Genomic DNA, 12726 nt, shown 5'->3' with positions numbered 1-12726 from the left:
TCAACCCACCATATTGACATAACATTGAAGCAGAAAATTTAATCAATGTCTATACCTTGTAGTGCCATAAGTGTGTGGTATTGGTGCCAGAAGGAAACCTACTGTTCACAGGAAACTTCAATCTGACGTAGAGAGATATGTGTAAAGCCAAAAATAGAAGAATATACAGAAAAAAATTATGCATGCAGAGGTAGAAACTGCACAGTGAGTAGGTTTCTAATGTAAGAAAGCTTATTGCAAAGCAGGTGAGAACCTGGGAAAGGCATGTAAGATCTTATATCAAGGATATTAAAATTCTTGGGATTGTGCCCTTAGAAAGGAAAGGAGTAATAGATATTATTAAATTATGTGAAGTAGTGGTCCAGAAAAAGAAGCATGGAAGATAATTTTTTTCTGCTCCTTATGACAAAGCTCAGTCAATATTCAGTAAAATTGAAGACTGGCAGAACTGAACAATGAAATAGAAATTCTTGTTTTTCTCACAATGTCTAATTAGGTTTAGAGTTCAAGCTGTAGGACGTGGCAGAAGCTAAAACTTAACAAAATTTTCAAAATATTTAGGCATGCTGTGAGCATATACAGCTGTTTCTAGAAGGTAAACTAAGACTGTGTCTAAACCAGCTTCTATTACATGAACTTCTACACAGTGGGGAAGGCTGTCAGACATGGTGAGCTCGTGGTATCCAGCAGTTTGTTTCTGTGTGAGCAAGCTGTCCTAACTCCTGAAATGGGATAGCTGCCTGCTGGGAAAAGTCCCTGACCCAGCTCCAGATCACACAGAGCATTTGGTTGGGAAAAATTCATGTTGGGGCGAGCCAGGTTCCATCACACAGTCGCTCAGACTCAGTCACGTTCCTGCACTTGGGAACCATCCTGGGCATGTTTGAAACTTTCAGGGTATCATATGTGGGGCACGAACAGCTCATCTCTTGGAGACTGTAAGAGCTGCTGAGCAGCCTATGTCAGCCTGTGTCTAACTCTGGTAGAAATTAAGAGGCTCTGTCTGATGGTTTTTGAATTTCCCTTTGAGGTGTCTGGTTAGGACCACAGTAAGAGAGAGATAAATTGACAGATAACATGTCTGACTGTGACATTTTTCCTGCATGATCTGAATTTCAATTTTTTTTCTTTAGGGAACTGGCTTTTTTTGCCAGCTTATCCAAAAGCAAGTTGTGCAAATAATAAATGCACCGTTAAACCCACACTTAGCAGCAACTATTCTGTTCTCCACTCCCCCAAACAGTGGTACTCCTCTTTTAAAATCTCATCTGATACATGAACTGTCAAAACATAAATGGGCAACTGTGACTTTTCTACTGTCTGCTCTGGAATGATAGCAAAATCTATTTGGTATATTCATGCCTTTAATTTCCATTTTTATTGCTAAAATCTCACACACTTTTTTTTTCTTTCTTAGTGCACAAATTATGAATGTGGCCTTGCCTATTCATCAGTAGAATCTAAAGTGCATGCAGTGTGTGATGCACAATCCTGTCTTGTTGTTTGGTCTAGTTAATGCTGCACTCATAACTGCACATAAAAAATGGGAGTGCTGCCTGATGACAGCTTGGTGTAAATCATGGTATGCTCTGGCCACAGTGGAAGCATGGAACCTTAGCAGATCTGAAGCTTAAAACAAAAAAGAAGAGGGATAAACAGTGCTTTTAAAACATTTCTAAACCTGTGAAAAACAGAGTTGTGCTGCTGTTCTGTTTGTTGTACAGGTTTGAGTGGACACATGAGCCTTTTCCTGAACATAGTACCAATGGCATCACCATTTACACTGAAATGTCACCATGGGAGGGCTACGTAAACACAAGATCTGTTCGTAAGGAAATGCTCAAATTAGGGTCCCACTTTCAGCATCATTTGAGGAAAAGCAATTTAAGCCTCTTCGAATTCAGTAAGAATAAACCAGCCTGCTTTTGTTTAAATTGCTGGAGCCTATAACAAAATGTATTGGGTAGTTAATAAATAAGGCAACTGGATAGAGTTTGAGAGTCAGACTTTTTTTTTCTGGCAACAAGCATATATCAGTTCTAGGCTCAGCTCAACCATGCACATCTGGATAGAAAGGAAATATCACATTTATGTATGGGAGATTCAACTCTAATTTTCACCTGTATAAACCAATGTGAAGTGTGAAGAGAATGACATGATAAAATTGATGTACTACCGAAGTGATAAATCCAATATCTGGAAAGATGTTTTCCTTCCCTGCTTGCTTCTGAACCGTAGAAATTGGTTTTCAGCTCTTCACCCGAGAGCAGCAGAGGAAGATTTATCACGTGGGGCTATTTTTTTCTTTAGAAGTATTTTGTGTTGTTCTGAAAGCACCTAATCACCACAGTATTGATTTCTGTATCAAAAGGGAATATTAGTTAAAGAGCAGGAGTTTTCTTGGCTTTTGTCACTGATTGTTACTGGAATGCACATATATATTTTTACTACAGCTCCCAGAGGGTAATTTCTCTGATCTGGCCATGGAGTTACTGCCATCATGCTTGCGCCTGTGGGGTGCCCCCGCGGTGGTCTTGGTGCCGTGGAGGGGCCAGGGGTCAGTGTGCTGCTCCTGGCCATGCACAGCTCCAATGAGAAGCACCAACACGCTGGCCATGGCCCAGGGGGCTGTCACACCTCAGGCTGCCTGTGGGCAGAGGTATCCCAAGCATGTTTGCAATCAGCACCTTCAGGAGGATTTACGTGATGTCACTGTTTTAAAGCACGGCACAAAAGCACAAGGTCCACAGCTACAAAAGAAATATTTTATCTGCAGACAATAATCTGATAAATGCTGACACGGTCCCATAAAGGGATGGAGGAGAAATCAATGTAACCCTAAATTAATTTGGAGTGTTGGGTTTTTTTCCCTCTTGCTTTTTCAAGACTAGGGTAGCTTTGTGATTCATTGATCAAGAGCTGGGAAAGTTTCTTTCCAGACTTACAAAATTAAATTTCATGCTTCTTTTGACCTGGCTTAGTGGTGGACAGAGCAATATAAAGCCTGATCCCAATTATTTCTTAGCTGTCACCACTGGCCTGCTCCATCCCTCCAGTGCTGACATGTGCTGCTGCTTGTAGGCTGGCTGCTGCACAGAAGCTTGCTGGAAAAGGAGTCATGGAAGGGTTACTAGATGGCAATAGAAAGCTATTTTAAACAAAAAACATTCAAAAAGCCAGAAGAAGTCTTAGGTATGTCTTAAAATACATTGTAAAGAATATTGCAAAGACCGTTTTAGAGATATAGTAATCTTTAATATGGCTTTCCTTCTAATTGAGTCTTAGACTCCCACTGGTTAAATGACTGACTTTCTATCTACATGGTTAAGTGTACTTTTTTTTTCCAGATAAAAATTTATGAGCACTGCTTCTGTTACAAATCCTGAAGTACAATTTACACTGACAATAAAACCTTTAACAATTGCTAAAACAGTTAACCAGCACACTAGAACATTCCTCATCATGGATCTAGCCTTAGGAATTTAACTAACAAACATGTTATTAACCACTGATGAGGAGATGTTTGGAAAAGATCATTGCTTAATTAATCTTTGTACTGAGCTAATAAGAGTGTTAAATGGGCCTCTCTGTTGAACTGGGTTGTTAGTACAGATTGCAAGTTCCCTCAGGGGGAAATCCAAGGCCAATATGACATTATAGTTAGCCATCCAACAAAGAAGATATTTTAGGCATTAAAAATAACAAAGCCAAACATCTCCATTAATAATGTCATAAGGTTCAGTGGCTGTGGATGTACAACTGAGTGTGTGTGTGTGTGTGTGTGTGTATGAATTACTGTGCTCTTTCCTCTTCTGGTAAGAAAGCTTTGTCAAAAATCTTATTTAGATTCAGTGTTTTTCATCACTGTTATGTTGTGGCATAAATTAAACCTGTCACACTTATCTGAGGGAGGCAGGTTTCACTGATCAGGAAGGCAGAATCTGACACAAACTCTAATGTCATCTGCTCATCCTAAAAAGACAAACAAGATCAAAACTCCCTTCATATTAATGAACTGGATAAACCCTCTGCTTGAGACAATTTGATGCCACAGTAAAAGGCAGTGTGACCAGATTGCCCTTGTGCTTCACAGCATTTTTAGCAGTGAGTGCTCAGGTTTTAGCCATGGAGCAAGGTGCCCATGCTTAATATTAAACATTTGTTTTGGAAGGCATTATAATTCTCTGCACGAGAAGTTACCTACTGCCTTGAGCTCCCTTTTAACACACATGTTACATCTTTTGGGAGCAGAGAGAGTCCATAAAAAGAAAGGTTGGAAAGGAATAATTTGTCCTTGAATGTCTGGTGTTAGTAATTCAGAAAGGATATCAGTCTGTCACTAGAGTCCCTTCCCCACTCGGAGGTGTTGACTCTGTATGTGCCTGCATCCCATGATCTGAATATCCCATTCAGTGTGTGATTACATTTGTTTTGTATGAAATGATCTCAAAAATGGCTAGGCAGAAATTTTATAACATGAAAATGGCAGTATGACAAAAATGCATTCATGCATACCTGCATTTTTGATGCTTAGGTTTTATCTTGCCTGAATTCTCGCTGGCTTCATGTTTAACACACTGCACACACCCCCTTGGCAAAACCTGGGTGTGTCTAGGTGAGATCAGATCCTTGCATGCCTGACTCCTCTGTGACCAGCCTTTGACATCTCACAGGTTTCTTTCATGGTCTTTGGCTAGGCACACTTGAATACTGATAAGAGTCTTGCACTTCGGGAGTGTGGTCATAGCAGAGATCATCACTTAGTGGTCCATGGACTGGCTTCTCTGTGTTGTCTATGTGGTCTTTAATGCATCACATTGAAGCACCAAGGCAAAACCTTCTTGATTAGCACACCCTTGGAGACCTCTAAATATTGCCTCACTTCATTACTACTGCAAAATGATCAATATGCCTCACCAAAATTAACTGTACATTGGACATCTCCCTTGCCTGATTACTGTGCATATTTTATTCCTCAAGGATAATGGAGGCTTGTTCCCTGCCAAGATGTTATCCTGGTTGTAGGCACAGCTGCAGAGTCTCTCTGTGCCTGTGGTCTTTTTGGGAATGGGCCTTAGCTACTAATCAGAGGTAGTTTGTGCAAGTGCACATGATTTCTGTTTGGTTAGTTTGAGCTGAAATTCATAAATGGTGAGTGATTAGAATAACACACCCCTGTGCTTTTTTAAACATCAGGATGAGGGCTGTAATAACTCACTCCTGACTGTCTACAGCACGTGTTCACAAACCAGAGATGTTTTTCTACCCCTCATTTCATGCTGACCTTTTAATGCAGTAACCAAAGCTAATGTTGCACGTACAACATCATATTGGCTGCAGCGCAAACATTGGTTTTGTTACAAATAATTAGTATGGCCCTAGTCAGACATTTTCTCATTTATTATTTCCAGTTGCTTCATGGTTATTAAATGGCCACATTTCAAGTGTGGACAAGTGTCCATGATGATATACAGAGGTCTGTTAAGTGGAAAACTTAGAGGTGCCTTTGTATTACTCAGATCCCTGAGAAATGCTGCTGTGGTCATGCTGTCTTCAAAGATATATTTGACCTATCCTGGGTAAGCACTGCTAAAGGTTAGTATAAATATGCATGTTTTCTATGCTTATTAAGCCAAAGTCTACACATTAAGAGAACACAAGAGGAGTTTCCACTGGTCTCCCAACTAACACAGTAAATTGCTCATGCTGGATGCACCTGCCTGCCTCAGCTCCGCTCCATTCATCCATGCTGCTGTTTTTCCATACATGCATTCATAGAAATCCATTTGCATGGAAATACAGCTCACTAGTGAAGCCTTTGCATTGTAAATCCAGGTTTAATATTATCAGCAGCGCTGCTTCCTGCTGTGCATCAAGGTCCAGTGCTTCCCACTGTGCATCAAGGTCCAGTAAGCCACTCCTTCATGCTGTGGGCTGTGGGACCCCTTCCATGTCCTGTGTCTTCCAGTCTCTTGCTTTCCATTGCACCTTCTTCCATGAGAAATACCAGGTCCCTCTTTCTGCAGCAGAGGCCAGCTGAGCTGCTGCAGTAAGCACAGGAACCTTCTAGACGCAACACCACAAAATTGTCCAGGTGCTGTCCTCAGTAAAATCTCCTTATCAATGTTATTCTTGCAGGATCCTTTCTGTACACAAGGAGTTAGATCCCAAGGGAGTGTGAGCTTCAGTGTGGGGGTCAGTGACAAGGTCAGAGAGTGCAAAACCTTGTTCCTTCCCAGCTCACCACCACATCCAAACCTGGGATCCTAACCACTGTCAGCTGGGTCTGAGCTGTGACAGTGCTAGGGAAGAGAGGAAAGGAAAGATGAAAAGGAAAAGCAAGCGACAAAAGTACAAACAAATGTCTGGGGGGAAAAATATGCAAGAGTTAGAAAATTATAGAGCACGTATTGTGTGTAGTCATCGGGTAGTAAAAATCTCCACAAAGGAAAACAATTTGCTTTCCAGGACAGATCTATCTCCCAACAAATTCACGTTGGATTCAGGGACTTGTCTTTTACAAGATTCTTTTTAAGCAAAAAAATACTGTGTCTTTTTACCGATAAAAATCGGAAAGCCATGATCAGGAATCCAGCTGAGGATAATCTTCAACTCCAGCAGTCCTGTTTGTCCAGGACAGGTGTCCCCCTTTCCCTCTTTGCTTTCAGACCATGATATTTCATTTTCTCAGTTGCTCAGGACACTCTTGTTTCCAACCACAGCCAACCACTGCAGAGTGGTCCCCATCTCCCTTTTCCCTGTCCTGTTTGGGTATGTTCCCACCACTGCTCTGACCTTCAGAACTGAGGTATGAAGCATCCCTGCCTGATCCCCTGACACTAGCTGTGAGGCTGGGCAATAAAATGAGGAATTATCAGGCATTTACATTCTGAAGTTAATGATGAGGAGTGTGAGCCTTCTGAACATCTGTTTCCCCTGTTTTCAAGGGGGCCTTCAGTTTACTCCTGGTTCTCACCCACATGGCTGTTGCCAGTAATCCCCCCTGGGAAGGGCTGTGGAGTAAACTTCCTCTAAACTGTGGTGCATCTCAGTTTTGGAGATGTGATTGTGACAGCCATGAGGTTCAGGAAACAGCTGGAGATCCCTCTAGGGATGGTGAGAGAAGCACAGGGAGAGCTATGATGTCCTCAGGTCTGGAGCCAGACTCAGGGCTGCACAAATAGGAGATTGCTCTCCAGATGGTTGTGGTCTCTTCTCCAGGGCACCACTGTCCTGCCTCCTCAGCTGGGTCCTAGGCTGGGAACTGTTGCCCAGGGAGGAGCAAAGATCTGACCTGAAGGTGAGAGAAGAGCCAGAAACTTATGAAGTGTCAATTTCCAGAGGAAAAAGGAATAAGAGGGAAAACATAGTAGGACAAAAGCTCCAGAATTGCACGTGTTTGGAAAAGGAAGTAAGGAGAGATGGATGAAGGAAAACTCTGGGTAATGACCACTGTTTGGAAATGGACTTGATGGCCATAGGGGCAAAATGCTGTTCCCCAGTAAAACACAGGCAGGGGTGAAGCTACCCAAGAGCAGCCATCTCCTGATCCTGTGAGTGAAGAGGACAAATAGGGAGCCCTGGAACATGATCAGCATGTCAGAGCAAAATGCAGAATGGACTCTTTATGGAGTAAAATGTCTGAGTGGATTACAAAGGCAAATACAACAACAAGTCATCCTGGTGCCCCTGCCTTTGACTTTCAAAGCCCTATGAGGGCACGTTGTTCAGCTGTTACACCCCTCCCTGCTTCAGTGGCACTGGAAGTAACCTTCCCCTCCCAGAGTTCCTCACTTTATTGCCTTTAATGACCTCATGAAGGGTAATGAAGCATTTTAAGTTTTGTGTCAAGCTGACTGGTGTGGTGGGGGCGGGAAAGGCTTTGGGAAATTGGGTCAAGGCTTTGAGATGTCTTTGAGCAGGGGCCCGGGGTGGGAATGTGACATCCCAAGGCTCAGCCGTGGGGTCAGAATGCTGCTGCAGCAATTTCAGCTGAGAACTCCCTGCCCCATTCAATGCCAGCTCCACATCTTTTCCCAAATTTTCTTTAGTCTCTCTGTGACTTTCACATGGAAATTTTGGGCTTAGACGGTACAAGGGTGCGGGAGAGAGGAAGTATCCCCCAAGCCCCATACCTGCTGCCCGCCCACAGGAAGAGCCAGAGGCAAGTTTGAGCATTACCTCTTGTCAGAGGAGTTCTCCCATGCCAAAATCTAAGAACAATAAGAGCTGGGGACAGCTTTAAAAGCCTGATGTCAAAAGTGACTTTCATCACACTGCTTGCTGTCGTCCAAGCACTGCGATGCTGGTGCACTCTCCAAATTGGATCTGTGACAGCTGGATTCAGGGTGGAGGTGTGGGAAGCCTCTGTAGTTTACCAAATAACAGCGAGAGACAGGAAAATCAACATGTCACACCGTGTCTGCTAGCAGGCCGATGGACTTAACCAGCTCCATATATTTTAGCATTTGTGGTGAATTTGCTTTGCTTTTAAAAGCAGACAGACTTTCAGGCTTGCAGACATTTTGAGACTAAACACGCCACGCTACTCTGTCCTCCCCATCCTATGCTGAGATGTTTTTTTGACCTGCACAGATTGTCTGATGAGGATTTGGTTCCAAAATGCCGTCTCCAACATCCAATAGAATGTTGTAATAAAATGTTTGGGGTTTTTTGGCTGTTTCCCTTTTAAACAAGGTAACCAAGAAACCCCAACTTGCGCCCCAAAATGCTGATTGCATTAAGTAGTTCAGTCCATCAGGTTCCCAGTGACACTTTCTGTCTGTGAGTTTCAGATAAAGATGGGGAACTAAAGTAGCTTAGTGGATTAAAGGAATTGCCTTTCCCACCTAGACACCTTGGCTGGAATCCGATTTTCATGTAATTGCCCATTTGCTTCGGGGAAGGGAGGTGGGGACAGACCACGTGAATTTGTGTGGTCATCTGGCAGCCAGGGGTGGCAGCCAGGGCCATTGGGTCCCTGCCAGTTCCCCTACCAGATGCTCCCTCCATATGGGATTTCCCCACCACTGAAATTTTATTTATTTATTAGCTATTTCATCCCCTTTGGCATGAAATCACTACCCCTCACAGCAAATGTGGAGAAGCTTTTCCCAGTACAGAGTGCACTGTGACAAATTCTGCCAAATTCATGTTCATGGAGAGTAGTGCTCAGACAGAGGAGGTGCTAAATGGTTAACCTTTCCATCAGACCAGGGAGAGGCTTTGGCTGTGAAAGCACCAGTAATTTACCTTCCATTAAGATGCTGCAGCTTCTCCTCTATTTGAAGGCTGCAAGAAATTGTTTTCTAAATAACAAGACTTTCTCTGTAAAAAATATCATAGGTAATGGAAAGATTAAAACGGGGGTTGAGACACCACCAATCTATATATTCAATCAATGTCAGATTCTTTATGCAGTCACTCTCTGCTTCCTGGTACATGGCACTAGGACTGTACCAGAAAGCTCAGGAGAATTTCCAGGAATTGCTGCTATTTTAAATTTCTTTTTTAATTATTATTTTTAGTCCAGCTTTGAGGTCTAAAACAGAATAATTGAAAGTTGTCCAAATGACTGAGATCAGTGGAAAATCTTGCAGAGAACCCATTACTTTTGGTTTACAGTCCTAGGGTCACTTTCAAAGGAGCAACACAGCTCACGGGGCTGTTCCTTTCACTCTTCAGTGTGGCTGTAAGAAAAGTGAACTTTCTTAAAAGATATTTGTTTCTATGTTGAACTGAGGGTTCATCATTCCTTATACGCCAAGACATCCCAGAGCACCTGAGAAAATGTGCCCTGAAGAGCTGTCTCTTAATTGTTGTGTTCTCCAAGGTGGAACATCACCATTCTGTCTGGTAGCAGCACAGTGCAATTTTCATGAGTGTAAAATTTCTCCAAGATAGTCAGATTTTGATTAGGAAGAACAGAAGCAGCCAAGCTGAACCTGAACAGTCAATATCCCCATTTTGCAGACTTCCTTTTCCCCTATAGTATCTAGCAAAACAGTCTATGAAAGCAGTAGGGAAGAAGAAACCACTTCTTACCTCAGCAAGCAGAAGCTGGTTCCACTCTGCTGGCTGAGGCACAAGTGAAACACTGTGTATCATGGGAATGGTGCATCCACATGATGGAGAGAGACAGAAATACCACTTAATGTTGAATTAATCCAACACAATTTAATAATAAGGCACAAAGGATCAGAATTGTCATTTACCATGGGATTTAAAATGCTTTGTGTGTAAGCTGCCCATTTAAGCCCTCTTAATACAGTCTCCTGTTAGCATTTGCTGCACATCCCAGTTTTACTGCCCCTCACTTCTGGGCTTTTCCTGACCCAGCTTTCATCAAAATGTGATTCAAGCACAAAAATGGGTTGAAAGCTGCTGCAAGAGGGGCCCACTTCTCTCCTCTCTCAATATTTTCTGTAAGAGCCCAGAAGAAGGCAGACCTTGACATAGGACATGGTGTCATTGCCTCTTCCCTTTGCTGTGTGGTGTAACAGTTACTCCCTCTGGTGAGGATGCAGGAGGAAGCTTGCTCTGCAGCCCTAAACAAGGGAAAAGTTTTCCTTGATGCTGAATTGAGCAAATGGGATGGGAGATTGTTCTTGGGTACTACCTTCAGGGTTGATTCTAGGCTGCAGCCAGAGCTGATGGGATTCTTTTCCCCCTGGAATTAGGGACTTCTGTTGCCTGTGCTGATTTTCAAGTTTCTGCATGAGAAACCCATAGATTACAAAACAGAAACATTTGGGAGTTTCTTGACAATCAAAACTTTTCAGATCATGAAAAATCATTAAAATAATCATGTACTTGAAAACATGTATTGAGTGCAAATGCTGTTTTTCACAGGAAAACATCAGGGACAATTTTCTTCACCAGTCTGGCAGATCAAGTCACACATTAGCCTTAGCTCCTTTCTTACCCTGCTTCATTTCCAGATGTTTTGCCTCCTTCTGCCCAAGTGCAGAGGTGGTGCTGTGGTCAAAGGGTCAGTGCATGGTCAAAGAGTCCCTGGCTCAGCCCTGCAGAAGCCTGTCAGCATCATTTAAATGTCCTGGAGACCAGTGGAATTTCATGTCCTCTGGTGTCAGGGGAAAACCAACTAACAGATTTACTTCTGGAAGCAGGAGAAGGCTGGAGCTGGAAACGGGGAGTAGGGCACAGAAATGAGGGAAACTTCCAGGCCCTGCACAGGTTCTGCTGCAGGCAGCAATGGGCCACTCTACCCCTGTGTTGATCCATGAGGGACACTCTCATACTCAATGTCAAAACACCCCCCTGCCCTGTCACCTGTCACATAATGTTCCCTGAGATCCTCAGCTGAAATATCAATGTGCAATGACAATATTGCCAGGATACATTCATCTGCCTTACTCACACCAGATTAATAGCTAAAGAAATTCCTATTTACCCCAGTCAGCCACTGAATACAGTTTACTTAATTTACAACATTGAAATAACCTGGTGGTCCAGAGGGTTGAAAAGGAGCAGAAAGTATTTCCAAATTGATGCAGTGCCCTGAGGGCGCCTCTGCAGTAACAAAGTGCATCTCACAGATCTGACTGGGCTACAGCCCAGCAAAGTGAAGTGGAGTGGATCTGTCCCAGGTTACCTGCAAATGAGACTGACATTCTAACACAAATTCACCACCCATCAGGGCTCTGATGACATCAGTCACAAAGCCTTGGAAAACCATCTATAAGGACTTTCTCTTCTTCAGGAGAAATTAATTGATGAGATCTGCAAACAGTGGAAAATCAGATGTACAAGAAGCAAAAGTCATTTGAGCTCTTTTCTTTGCCCAAATTTCTCATGATGGAAACCCGTAATACTAGAAACAGCTGCTAAGTGTGAATTAATCAGGGTGCTGTGTTCCTCCTCCCCCACATTCCATGCCCTGGCCTTTGAGGCAGAGAAGCCCCTCTCACCCACGGATGTGGCCACAACCGGACAAGAGACAGGAGACAAGAGACAAGAGATCACCACTCCAGGACGGGGCAGCAGGAGATGAACGGGACTGTGATTGTGAAAAAGGCATGAGCGGGGAAAGGCTGGATTTCCCAGGGGCTTGAGGACCCATGTGTGGTCTGAACGCTCCTTCTGGTGAGAGTAGGGTGCCATGGGAACCTCCCACCCCTGCCTCACCCTGGAGCACGCAGATTCTATGCCAAATCTTGGCGTGGGGATGTGACCATGCTGTCCCCAAGCCCACACCTCTGCCCTCCTGCTGAAGGGCTCCAGCTCCAGGCAGGCTCAGCCAGGCACCAAAAGGCCAAGAGACACAGGGTGGCCAGGCCTCCCCAGTGGTGTATTGGGGGAACAAAAGTGTGCTTATTTTCTTTGCTCAAAGGAAATGTATGCAGGAGCCAAGATCACCAGAGGGGTGAGGTCCTCCTTCATGACTTCGTCCCACTTGTGCTTGTGCACTGGAACATCTCATCCTCAGCAGGCACAGCAGAAATGCAGACATGGTGGCAATGCTCAGGCTGCACACTGGATCAGGCACTGAATGATATTAGGATTTTTAAAAATTGAAAAATAAAAATTCAAGGAAAAAAAATTTCCAATCTGTACTTTGAGACTGCAATTTGTCCCAGCTCCTCCTTTCTTATGGTGGGCCATGGGCCAGGATGGGTGGTAGGTGTTCTTTGAGGCAGGATGACTCATCTTGGACTTTGAGTCAAAGCCACCATGCCAGAAGATTCTGCTTCAGGCCTTATCCTC

The sequence above is a fragment of the Melospiza georgiana genome, chromosome 2 (assembly GCF_028018845.1).
Source record: "Melospiza georgiana isolate bMelGeo1 chromosome 2, bMelGeo1.pri, whole genome shotgun sequence".
Classification (NCBI taxonomy): Eukaryota; Metazoa; Chordata; class Aves; order Passeriformes; family Passerellidae; genus Melospiza; species Melospiza georgiana.
The sequence above is the reverse complement of the archived record's forward strand: the minus strand, read 5'-3'. Positions refer to the sequence as shown.